The sequence below is a fragment of the Chrysochloris asiatica genome, unplaced genomic scaffold (assembly GCF_000296735.1).
Source record: "Chrysochloris asiatica unplaced genomic scaffold, ChrAsi1.0 scaffold00021, whole genome shotgun sequence".
NCBI classification, from domain to species: domain Eukaryota; kingdom Metazoa; phylum Chordata; class Mammalia; order Afrosoricida; family Chrysochloridae; genus Chrysochloris; species Chrysochloris asiatica.
Window position 1 is genome coordinate 7,421,628 of NW_006408539.1, and position 14,201 is coordinate 7,435,828.

Below are 14,201 nucleotides of genomic sequence, written 5' to 3' on the forward strand. Positions count from 1 at the left end.
GACCTCTTTAAAGTGTTAAAAAGCAAAGATATCAGTTTGAGAATTAAGGAGCACCTAACTCAAGCCATGTATTTTCAACAGCCTTATATGCTTGTGAAAGGTGAACATTGAATAAGGAAGATCATAGAAGAATTATGGATGTTGGAGAAGAATATTCAAAGTACTATGGAGTGCCAGAAGAACAAACAAATCTGTGTTGGAAAAGTGGAAACCAGAATGCTCCAAAAATCCAGTTTGGTGAGATGTCGTCTCTTATACTTCAGACATATTATCAGGAGGCATCAGTCTCTGGAGAAGGACATCATGCTTGGAGGGTTGGCAAAAAAGAGGAAGACCTCCCAATGAAATGGATTTGCGCAGTGGCAACAGCAGTGGGCTCAAGTGTTACAATGTTTTTGAGAATGGTGCAGGGCCGGGGCAGTGTTTTGTTCTGTCGTACACAAGCTCACTATGGATCAGAACCAACTCAATGACAACAACAACATACAATTCACCCATGCAAAGTCTATAATTTATCCTTTTTAATATATTCACAGATTGAGCCACTGTCAGCACGATCAGTTTTAGAATGTTTTCATCCCATCTAGAAGTCCTGTTCACATTAACTGTCCCTCTCCGTGGACTTCTCACTCTCTTCCACCAGCTCTAAGCAACCATTCATCTGCTGTGTCCTAGGACTTGGGTATTCTGAACACTTCATATCATTAATATCATATATGTCCTTTTGTGATTTTTTTCAGTTAGCATATGCTTTCAAGATTCATCATTGAAATGAGCACTGTAGCATGTATCAGTACTTCATTACTATTTATTGCTGAATAATGCTCCATTTTGATTGGAACACAATTTGTGCAACCCAATTGCACATCAACTGATGTGGAATTGGGTTGCTCCCACTCTGGCTACTAAGAATAATGTTGCTATAAGCATTCATATACAAATCTGCACATACCCATACCGGGTACAAAATTGGTAAGCCACAAACCTGAGTATGTGAAAACGTGATTCTTTTTTTCTATAAATGAACTTCAATTCTCTCTTGTTGTTATGTGCTGTGGAGTCAGTTCCGACTCATAGCGACCCTGCAAAGGGTTTCCGAGGCTGTAAATCATTACGAAGCAGAAAGCATCATCTTTCTCCTGCGGAACAGCTGGTAGTTTTGAACTGCAGACATTGTGGCTCGCAGCCCGATTCTCTCTTAAATTTCATTTAATCTAGTGTCAAAAAAAAAAAAAAAAAAAATGCTGAATCTAGTTTCATCCAGGTAAATCCAGGCACTTGAGTGATTTCTCAATCAGTCCTTTCTGGTGTAAAATCCTTGTCTTCAAAGTTGTCCTCTCCTCCTCTCCTCTCCTTTTCTTACATTGCATCCAAGTGTATGAGGGTACAGAGGTAGTCTCTGTTCTCCAGAGGCCTGAGGAGGTGGGCCTTGTCCCACCAGTTCTCAGCTGCCTCCACACCTTCAACATAAAAAAAAAAAAAAAAAAAAATTGCAAGGGGGGTGGGAGTTGGGTAGGAGTAAGGCATGAAGGTTAAGGTTGGGGCTATGGCTAGGGCTTGGCTAGACCTAGGACTTAATTTATCCTTAGGGTTATGGTTAGAATAAGGGTTAGTGTTAGGGGTAAGTGTTGGATTGGGGCTAGAAGTAAGATTTAGTCTAGCTATTAGGGTTACAGTTAAGATTTTTTTTTCTTAAAATCCATGTATTTCTTTTTCTTCTGGAAGTTCTACAATTATATTATTCCCTTTATTTGTTTTACAGTTTTTTTGTTGTTGTTGTTGCAACTAGATTTCTAGTTCTCTATTTTCAGTCTTATGTTGTTGTTGTTAAGTGCCATCGAGTCGGTTCCGACCCATAGCGACCCTGTACAGGGTTTCCGAGGGTGTAAATCCTTACGGGAGTAGAAAGCCTCATCTTTCTCCCGCGGAGCGGCTGGTAGTTTCGAACCGTTGACCTTAAGGTTCGCAGCCCGATTCGTAACCACTACGCTTATAGGTCTGTTGAGTTTTGCACACTTCTATATCTGGGTTGAGTCTCAGTGACAGTGCCATGTATGTTAGTTAGTCTTAGACTTTTGTCTACGTTGATGGTTCTCTCTCCAAAGAGCTCCCTTGAGTATTTTTTTGTCATGTTAGTCTGGTTTTCATAAATTCTTTTAATTTCTGTTTGTCTGAAATGACGTAATTTCACCATTATTCTTGATGGAGAGTTTTGCTAGGTATATGATTCTTGCTTGGGAGGTCTTTCCGAATTTTACATATGTCATTCCACTGTCATCTTGCCTGTGTGGTTTCTGCTGAGAAATCAGAGCTAAGTCTTATTAGCTCCCCATTTACATCACTTTTCATTTCTCCTGAGATGCTCTCAGGATTCTGTCTTTGTCTTTGGTTTTGAAAAGTTTGATCATAATATGTCTTCACGTTTTTCTTTTTGGGACTATCCTGTTTGGATTTCAACTTCTTGAATGGCTACCTTCTCATATTTCCTGATGTTAGGGAAGTTTTCTTCTAACGACTTTTGGACACTATTCATTATATGGTATTTTTGTCTCTTCCTGTTCTGGAATTCCCATTGAGTGTAAGTTATTCCTCTTGATACTGTCCTACATAAATCTTAGGCTTTTGTAGGATATTTTTGTTCTTTTTATGATTGTTCTTCTAGCAGGTGATTACTGAGAGATTATGACTCAAGCTTAGTATTTGGTTTTCCATTAATTCAATTCTGTTCCTTAACCTTTTCAGTGTATTATCTATTTCTGAAGTCTTAGTGTTAATCTTCTGGATTTTAATTTCTGGCTTTGTATGGCTCCCATTTTTTCAATTTGTTTCCTGATCTTTTCCATAGTTTTGTCTATGTTTTCCTTGATTTCATCTGGTAGTTTTCTCAATCTGTTGAAATTGCCTAATTAGCATTCTTTTAAATATCTTGTCAGGTATTCTGATACCATTTCTGGTGTCATATTTTTGGACTCTATTTTGGTTACTTGTTTGAGGCAATGTGTCTTGTTTCTTTGTGTAAGCTGAGATTGTTTTTTCCTCTGAGACAGTGTGCTGTCAGATGACCGTATACTGTTGTATTCTCAGGCACTCATTACCTGTCTCCTGGTGGATGTGGTAGAAACCGCCAGAAGTGTGAATACAGTTTGGAAGTGTGAACGCAGTTAGTTCTATGTTCACTGTTTGTGTAGCATAGTTCACAATGAGTCCAGGAACTTCTAGAAGCAGTGGCTCTAGGCCTGGCATCTGACCCCAGACAGAGCAGAGCTTACACAGGAGGAGTGCTACTGACAACTGGGTTGACCAGGGTGGGAAATGGCCATGCCCCCATCTATAAAAAGGGAACAGAAATAAGGAAGAACTGCACCCCCTTGTTGTTAACCTCCTGTGCCCACAGGTTACTGTATTGACAGTTGTTTGCAAAAGCTCAAGATGGCCGCACCACTCCAAGCCAGCCCACAGTTAACTTGGTTTTCTTCTCTCACTGTTCCTATTCAGCTTCCTCTCCCAGTTGGCACTCAATCCACCTCTCCATCCTATTCTCTGATGCTGCGGTTTCCAGAATCACTATCTGTATCTCTTTCACTTAGTCTCCTGTGTCTTTGTGACATGGGGTCAGCTCAGTCTGTTTGCTTACTCCACCATCTTGGTCTGGATCCTTCTTTCGCACTTTTAACATAACTCAAAGGTTGAATTCATCTGGCAAGAAGTGCTACTCAAATTCAAATTTGATTCTCTAGCAGGAAGAATCAAAAAATTATTTGGAGTGGGGAGTTTGAGAAAAATTAAACATAGAGATGGTATCATTCATATATTTGCCATGGTTTTGTTATAGGGCTTTTGCTGTTGTTGTGTTGAATATGGGCCATTGTGAAAGGCAAATCGTCTTGTAGGATTGCTTCACTTTATTGTATCTCTTTAGACTTAGGAACAACTCTTTAACCATATTATCTCATGATAAATCTTTTTAAATTCCCTGCAAAAACAAGTTCCATTGATAGCAGATAACCCAGGTTTAGCCTTCTTAAGTTTTATTTGGATTAATCTCTGATTCATGTTACTGATCTTTCCACTGTATTATTTCTCCTGATGCTGGAATTTCCTATCATCTTAAAGTGTTTACAGCATCTCTAATCCACCCATTTCTATCCCTGGGTGACCATTGCTTACGTGATTTCTGAAAATTACTTCTTTCCTTAAACACCAGCTTGCTGCTTCCCTTAAAGAACTTTCTTGAACCAAACATTCTAGATTCTTAAGCTTCAATGTCTGTAGGTTTTTAGTTTGAAGAATAAGTTTATTATTTATTTTAATTGTAGTTTTCGTTGTGTTTTTTTACATTTAATGTGCTCATTCTTGCATTTGTATTTAATTGTCATTTTCCTAAGGGACCACATTTCTCCCCAGTTAATTTCTAATGACCCATTTTCAGGGGCATCTGCACTGCAGAAGCAGCAGCTGATTTTGATTATGTCGGACTTTTCTCAGTAGGAACCACCATTGACCTAAGTATCCCTTTCACAACACTGTCCCTGGCACAGCCACCAGCCAGTGGCCTAGCCAGGCCCTCAGCTGCCTGGGCTTAGTGAACTGCTACTTCTAATTATTTTTAAATTATTTTAATTGCTTGAAGCCATTAAAAACACACACTCAACATTTGTGCATTTTTTGAAAGAATTGTGCATCTCCCCAAACCAACATTTGTTTCCACTGACACAATATGACTTAGAAGCAACATCAAAGACTTGCAAAGGAGACCACTGAAAGCATTCTTACTTCTCCACCCATCAGGGCTCAATATTGTCTAAAAACAATGTGATTTCCAGAAGGAGTTGCCTAAATGTAGACTGCAAATTCTGGTGAATCTGGCTAGAGCATTGTCTTAGGGAATTGGGGTTTGCTACTCTTAGGGACCTCCACTTATCTGTTAAAAAATTTTATACTGTGGTAACTTCTACGTCACTGTAATGCTGGAAGCTATGCCATGATATATCAAAAACCAGCAGGGTCCCCACATGGTGGATGGGTTTCAGCAGAGTTTCCAGGCTAAGACAGACTAAGATAGACCAAAAAAAAAAAAAAAAAAATCTGGTAATGCACTTCCAAAAATATTTGCCTGTAAAAATCTTATGAGAAACAGAACATTGTCTTATAGAATTCCAGAAGCTGAACGCCTCAGGTTGGAAGGCATTCAAATTATAACTGGAGAAAAGCTGCCTCCTCAAAGTAGAGTTGACCTTAATAATATGGATGGAGCAAAATTTGGGGGACATTCATTTGTTGATGTGACATGACTCAAAATGAGAAGAAACAGCTACAAACATCCATTAATAATCAGAATGTAGAATGCATGAAGTATGAATCTAGGAAATTAGGAAGCTGTCAAAAATGAAATGGAATGCTTGAAGATAGATATCCTAGGCATTAAATATACTGGCATTGGCCATTTTGAATTGGATAAATATATGATATAATATGCCACATTGAATGACACATTGAAGAGAAATGGTGTCACATTCATCATCAAATAGAACATTTCAATAACTCTCAGTGATAGGATAATATCTGTATGCCAACAAAGAAGGCCAGTTAATACTATTATTCAAATTTATGCACAATCACTAATATCAACAATGAGGAAATTAGAGATTTGTATTAACTTCTACAGTCTGAAATTGATCAAACATGAAATCAAATTGCATTGATAATTGGTGATTGGAATAAGAGAGTTGGAAGCAGAGAAGGGCCAGTAGCTAGAAAATATGGCCTTGGTGACAGAAACAACACCAAAGATCATATTATAGAATTTTACAAGACCAATAACTTATTCCTTGTAAATACTGTTTTCCAACCACATAAGCAGCAATTGTGGATGTGGATCTCACCAGATGGACTAGGCAGGAAACACATCTGTGAAAAGAGATGATGGAGAAGTTCAATATCATCAGCTAAACCAAGGTCAGGGGCCAACTGTAGAACAGACTGTGCAAGTTCAGGCTGAAGCAGAAGAAAATTAAAACAAGTCCACAAGAGCCAAAATATTATTTTGACTATACACCAGCTGAATGTAGAGACCATCTCAAGATGGTGCATTGGCACTAATGACCAAAGAACATTATCCATGAAGAAAGCAAAAGGTCATTAAAAAGACAGAAAAGACCAAATGGATGTGAGAAGAGACTCTGAAACTTGCTCTTGCTCATACAGCAGTTAAAGTGAACTGAAGAAATTATGAATTTAAAAAGCTGAATAGAAGATTTCAAAGGACGGTTTAAGGAGACAAAGTAAAGTATTATAATGTAATTTGCAAATATCTAAAGTTAGAAAACCAAAAGGGAAGAACACACTCAGCATTTTTCAAAGCGAAAAAAATTGGAAAACAATTCAACCCTTCAGTTGCAATACTGAAGGATTTTATAGGCACAATATTTGATGAATGATGCAGGAAGTATAAAAACAAGATGGAGTAAGTACACAGAGACACTGTACCAAAAATAAAGGATCACTATTCAGTCATTTCAGGAGGTAGCATATGAGCAAGGACCAATGTTTTTGAAGTCCAAGCTACATTGAAGTCATTGGTATAAACAAAGCTTCAGGAGTTGATGAAATACCAATTCGAATTTTTCAACAAGCAGCTATAACATTGGAAGCACTCATTCTTTTATACCAAGAAATTTAGAAAACTGAATCTGGCCAACCAATTGGAAGAGATCCATATTTGTGTCCATTCCAAAGAAAGGTGATCCATGAGTGAGTCCTTGTGTAGCTCTATAAGACAGATGATACAACAGAATGCAGAAATCATTGAATAATATTATTAATAATCTTACGCATTTCAGACATGTTATCAAGAGAAATCAGTGCCTGGAAAGGACATTATGCTTGACAGAGGGTAAGCCAAAGAGAAGAAGACCTTCACTGAGATGAACTGACGCAGTGGCTACAATCATGGCGTCAGACATAGCAGCAACTGTGAGGATTACTCAGGACCAGGAAGAGCTTTGCTCCGTCGAACAAAAGGTAAGAACAAACTCAACAGCACCTAACTACATTTCTTAGAGAGGAAAATAATGGAGCCCCTTTGCTAAAATTTTAGTCTCACATTACATTGGGAAAGAAGTATAGGGCTGTGGTCCAAAATCTATAATTAAATCATTGAACTTACAGAATCTCCAAGACTTTGAGGAAATGCAAATGTGTTTCTAAGGGGAAATGTATCACCTTATAGTAAAACTAACTTGAGGGTAATATGGAATTTGGGAAATGGGATATAATGTGCAGGTATATTTTCTGACAGGTTGTAAATCCTCATGGAAGTTTCAGCTTAACATGGCTAATGGTAGGGAAAAGGAATGTGAAGAAACCGCATTGTATTCCAAGCATGTAGTTCAATACTTGGCAGTAAGTACTGGTCAAATTAACAAATGATTAATGACTGAATGAGCTAACAAATCCCATCCTCAAACTGAAAATAAAGCTAATGTGGATTGACCTCCATATACGCATGCCTATTTGTTCTTCCTTTTCTTCCTTACAGTAGCAATATGTTGTTATTAAGTGCCATCGATTGGTTCTAACTCATAACGACCCCATATAGGGTTTCTGAGAAGTGTCTGGTGAGTTTGAACCTCAAATCATCCTTGCAGTCCAGTGCTTATCCTACTGCACCACACCAGGACTCTAGAGTAGCTATATACCTTCCCTCTCCCTATTCCAGTTTTGGGAGGCAGTGGTGATTTAATAGAATCATTGCTTTCCATGAAGGAGACCTGGATTTGATTCTCAGCCAATACAACTCATGCATGGCCAACACCCATCTATCAGTGAGGCTTACATGATCCTATGATGATGAACAGACATAAGACTAAGATCAGGAAGAAAGGCCAAGGAAAATTACATGGAATGCAATTGTCTGATCCGTGATCAATCATGGAGTGATGCTCCATTCCACTGTGCATGAATTGGAGACCAACTCAATGGCAGTTAACAACAAGCCAAGATCTAACTCTACCAATGCCCTGGACCCCGTCTGCTCCTATCACGGTAGAAAGTTTACTCCAGAACTTGATGTTTTCCCCAGTGTGCCTTCAATGACAACCTTTCTCCCATTCCCATTCCATAAATCTACTTTCTTAATCTCAGTCTTTATTAACTGAACAGTCTTTATTAACTGAACAGCTCTGACGATGTAACTAAGGCCCATTTATTTTCTCTACTCTCAGCTCTGATTCCTCAGCATGGATTCATTCTTGGCGTGCTCTTCCCTTACAGAATTAAGATAGTTACCAGTAGACCTCATGGGATTTTTTTCTTTGTCACATCTAGCAGCAAAAAGAAAGTGTCCCTTTGAGTATCTTCTAAAAATAAAGACAAGCTTTTCTTTCTCAGGTGTTTCCTCTCTGTTATGCCTATCCTTCAGCCAATGGAGGATTGAACGCGATTACTGACTTGAACAAATCAGATACCACCCCAGAGATGGAGGCTGGGGCAATTGGAACCAAACTTAATAGCTACAGGGGAACCAGGAAATTCCCCAATGTCAGGGTACTCTTGAAGGGAAAGGGGGAATGGATGGTAAAGAGGCAACCACAAATGTCTTGTGCAGGAGTCAGTAGGAGAGGATACGTATGAAAGCTCTAAAGCCATAAACTTGTTCAGATTGAAAGAGAAAAAATAAGACCACAAGTCATCGATAAGTTAATAAAAGTAAAAGAAGTCCTGGAGCATGAAATAAATCACACTCATAAAGTTCAGTTGAAGCAATAGTTACCTAGGCTGGTCAATAATTCGGATTTTTTAGCATGGGACATTACTTGGTCCTGGTGTGGTGCTAACCTAACAGTCAGTGGTTCAATCCCACCAGCCGTTCTTCAGAAATCCTGTATGGGAGTTGCTATGAGTCAGAACTGAGCCAACGGCACTCAACACACATCTATTTCACTAAGGAACTACAGACATTTTTAAAGAGAATTTGCTGCTAATTTTCTCTTTTGCTAGATGTTGTTAAGTGCCATGGAGTCAGTTCCAACCCATAGCAACCCTGTATAGGGTTTTAGAGGAGCAGCCAGTGAGCTTAGCCACCGACCTTGCAGTTCAAATGGCTTTGAAGTTTGGTGTATTACCCCACAGGGCCACACCAGGACTCCAGAAAGGATCATGTTTTATACACTTAGGAAAGGGAAAGAAGATGATTGAAAGACAACTTTAAAAGGTTGGAAAAACTCAGAGGTAGAAGTGGGAGCATTTATAGAGGATTAGGTCCTCGCTAAACCTTCACCATTGAAATCAATCTAATGCGTATTTATTTTCTATCAATGATCTCCACAACAACCCCCAATAAAATGGAAGCTAAACAGGAGGTTGGAGATTTTAGTGTTTCAAAATGAGCAAAAGAGTGAAACTTCTCCAAAAAACACTCCCACTCATTGTCATTTAGTCAATTCCAATTCATAGCAAGCTTATAGGACAGTGTAGAACTTGGGTTTCCAAAGGGTTACAGGAGCTGACATTCTCATCTTCCACCTGAAGAGCACCTGGGAGGTTCAAACTGTTGATCTTTTGGTTCACAGACCAACTGGTAAGCCACACAACCACCAGATCTCCTTTAAAGAAATATTAGACCTCGCTAATGTTGCCCTACTTGCCCACTTCACAGCTTCAGCCTAAGTGGGATGAAGTGGGAGCCTGTAAAACAATAATTCTGTTATAGGGTGGGGAGTTCCAAAAAGTTCATGCACTTGGTGCTAACGAAAAGTTTGGAGATTCGAGTCCACGTAGGAGCATCTCAAAAGCAACGAACCTCCAAGAAACAGCTACTGAAAACCCTACAGAACACAGTTCTACTCTGACATACACGAAGTCACCATGAGTAGAGTCACAGAAACTGGTAACTGGTACTGCTGCCCTTTAGGACCTGAACCATGTGCTTCCAGCCTGGAGACATCCAAAGAGAAGCTGACTCCATGCTGATGGATGAAAGATGAGAAACACAGGAGCTTTCTGGTACATTTTCTTATGTGTCTGTTCAAAAGCCAATTGTTTGAAGTTTTTTGTTGTTGTTGTTTTCTTATTCTTTTAAGGTCCAGTACATCTTTTGGGGCTTCCAGGCTTGCATGGGGAGAACTACAGCACAGACAGCCCCAGAGAACTCTTGCACTAACTTTCCATTCTACTAAGTCCTTCATTTCATTTGGCCCAGGATCAGCATTGATCTAGGTTGTTGCCAGCTGTGCAGCAGCTGTGAAATTCAAGAAAACCACACTGAGCTCAGGAGGCTATGAGAATTTATTAAATCAGAAAAAAAAAAAAAAAAAAAAAACCCTAGCCAGGGGTTCCTTCGCTCAACCTCCCTTTAAAAATGTTATCCAATATTGATGATGTGATATAGGGTGAAACTCAGGTTTCACGTGACTTGGGATTTAATTAAAGAGCTTCATTTCTATCAGGAGAAAGAAGACATATAGGTGAAGGTTTGCTTCATTTTGGAGATGAGAGAGAAGTTCTCCTTTGCTTCAGCATTCAGACAAATTCTCAGCAGGCATTCTCTTTTCTTCCGAATGTTAGGAACTAGATGGACCTCTCTGAAAAAATGAATTTTGAGATTAAAGCAGCTCTTCAAATAGCCAGGGATTCATAGCATGCAGACAACCTTGGTGCCTTAATAAAATGCTCCTCCCAAGGTCTAAAATGCACAAAAAGTAGCAGAAAAAGCTTTTCTAATATTAATGGCAATAAATGCACTGGAATAGGTCTAAAATGGATTTGTGCTTTATTTGCAGTGGGTTCTATAGAAGATGGAGTCCTGGTGTGACACTGTCCGATAAACACTGGATTGCTAGCCATAAGGTCAGTGGTTCAAACCTACCAGCCACTCCTCAGAAACACTATAGAGGGTATCAGTGAGTCTGAACAATTCTACAACACACAGCATTTAAAAGGTTGACAAATGAAGAATACATTTGTATCAGATATTATTAGTCTAGCATAAAATAAAATAACTTGTTAAGTCCATGAAAAACTGATTTTTTTTTTACTTTAATAACGTTATCATGGTCAGAGTTAGTAAACAAATATTTTTTAACTCCACTTGAAGTGAAAATTCCAGAGCAGATAGAGTTCACAGGCTTTGCGCTCTTGTTTCTGTCATCTCCTAGACTTTTGCCCACTTTGAAGCATTAACGTTGGCATGCTAGAATTGTTTCCTGTTTGGCAATGTCAAACGTGAACATTTGCAAATTGCATAGAATTTAAACTGTAATCTTTCCTTGGCCAAATCTCCATTCCAGTAGAAATCCACCCAAATGTCCATCAATAAGTGAGTATATAAACAAAATGCAGGGTCACTCTGAGTTGGAACCAACTCGACAGCATTTAACAACAAACAAAATGTAGCATATACATAGAATGGAATATTTGTCAGTCATAAATAGAAATGATCTAATACATGCTACAACGTAGAAGAACCTGGAAAACATTATGTTGAGTGAAATCAGTCAAATGCAAAGAATGAATATTGTATAATTCCATTTATGTGCATGGCTATAACAGGCAAATATGTAGAGATTACTTAGTCTTTCATACTTCAGACAGATTATCAGGAGAGAAACCTGAAGAAGGGCATGATCCTTGGTAAAGTGAAGGGTCAGTGGAAGAGAAGAAGACCCCCAATGTGATGGATTGACGTAGTAGCAGCAGCAGCAGTGGGCTCTAGGGTAACAACAATTGTGAGGTTAGCACAGGGCCGGGCAATTGTTTCGTTCTGTTGTTCATGGTGTCGCCACAAGTCAGAGCTGACTAGCATAGTGGTTACGAATCGGGCTGTGAACCTTAAGGCCAGCGGTTCGAAACTACCAGCCGCTCCGCGGGAGAAAGATGAGGCTTTCTACTCCCGTAAAGATTTATACCCTCGGAAACCCTGTACAGGGTCGCTATGGGTCGGAACCGACTCGATGGCACTTAACAACAACAACAGCATTTTATGAATGGTTGCCAGGGGCAGGTGAGAGTGGGGGAAAGGAAGGTGTTGCTTAAGGGACACTGAATTTCTGTTAAGAGTGATGGAAAATCTGGAACACAGAGGACATAAATGGTGTTGGTTGTTGTTGTTGTTGTTGTTATGTGCCGAGGAGTCGGTTCCAACTCATAGTGTCCCTGTATAGGGTTTCTGAGGCTGTAAATCTTTACGATAGCAGAAAGCCTCATCTTTCTCCCGCGGAACAGCTGGTAGTTTTGAACTGCTGTCCTTGCGGCTCGCAACCCGATTCATAACCACTACACTACCAGAGCTCCTTAATGGTGTTGGTAGTACCGTTGAATCGGTTCAGACCCTACGTATAACAGAATGAAATGTTGCCCAGTCCTGATCTGTCTTCCGCTTGTTGGGACTGTTTGAGCCCATTGTTGCAGACAGTGCCAATCAGTTTCCTAGAGAGTCTTCCCCTTTTGGCTAACCCTTTACTGTATCAGGAGTTCAGGTGTGGCGCTGTGGGTTAATGCGCTGGAATGCAAGGTCGTTTGAACCGCAGTGTCAATGGTTCAAAACTCACCAGCAGTTCCTTGGAAACCCCAAATAGGGTCGCTATGGGTTGGAACCAACTCAATGGCACACAAAAATGACAACAGCTACTGAATCAATCATAATACACTTTTCCAGGGACTGGTCCTTCCTGACATGTCCATAGACGGTGAGGTAAAGTCTCACCATTTTCATTTCTCAAGAGAATTCTGGCTGTACTTCTTTCAAAACAGGTTTATTCTTCTGGCAGTGTATGGTTTATTCAGTATTGTTCATCAATACCTTAAATCCAGTGTATCGATTCTTCATAAGTCTTTCTTAATCATAATTAATGTTACTTAATTTTTGAACTGCAAGGTCAATGGTTCAAACTCACTAGCTGCTCCTTGGAAACCCTATACAAGGTCGCTATGGGTAAGAATCGCCTCAACAGCACTCAACAAAAACACTTGTATATAATTGTAAACAATTATTTTGGTATATTTTTTTACCATGATAAAAACAAAATTTCCCTTCCAATGTTGTTGTTGTTAAGTGCCATCAAGTCAGTTTCAACCCCTAGCGACCCTGTGAAGGTTTTCCTAGGAGCGACTGGTGAGTTTGAACCACCAAACTTGCAGTTCAAACTGACTTTTCAGTCCAGCGCATTAACCCACAGAGCCACACAAAGCAGATGAAATGAGTGAAATCTTAAGGATACACAGAATATTGGATTATTTCATAGAAAGCTGAGGTGCCATTTTTATAGTGTGAAGATGAAGTCATTAGTAAGATGTCAGCTACTAGATTCTTAACTAGAAAGGGGTGAATTCTCATTTCTTGGCTTCATTCTCCACCTAGTGAACATGAAGTGGAGCTCGATGCTTTGCAAGATGGCCCTTGTGGCCAAGTATGCCTGTCACCTAGGGTGAATGCCACCTCCTTTGTTCATCACCCTCTGCATCTATTTCAAGAGAGCAGCAACATCTATCTTGCCTTGAGGATCCACGACTGTCTTATGAGTAAGGTGGTCATTTGCTAAACTGTGGCTTCCAGTTCATTTTACATTTAGGATAATGATAAATTCCTCCTTTTTTTTCTTGTTTTGACAAGTAAAATCTCTAGTGAACAGGATAGGGGGAGATGTAGTGACTGTCTAGGCTCTTAGCTTAACTGGCTGGAGGCCATTTCAGACTCACTCTAATGTATGCATCTCTCTTTACATCATTTCCAAGAATTTTCTAAAACAGAAGTTTTAAGCAAGTCTAAGATTTAAAATTAAAAAAAAAAGTTTTCCCTAAGATCCCCAGTCAGCATTTATCTTTGTATTGGAGGTTTCTTTATTTTTTATTGCCAAGAATATACTACTTAATAAAATTATGTAAAATCAGCAGAGACTAGGTTCCTTGTGTCATAATGACCAGTTGCACACTCTTTAATCATGGCGCCAGTGTGCTTTTTCCTTGGTCCCTTGATTGGTCTGTGGGTAGGCAATGAACATGCAAGTCAATCAGAGAATCCAGCTGGACACTAGCTCTGAGCTCCCACCCACATTTTAGACACCACTTCATAAGCATTCCTACCCACTTTACAATTTTTAACAGCTATGCCAAAGTCTTCTCCAGACTGACAGATGTTCAGCAGGCTTAATTCATTAGTCTGAATAAAAGAGAATGAGTTCAGATCTTGCTATAGTATCCTTGACCCT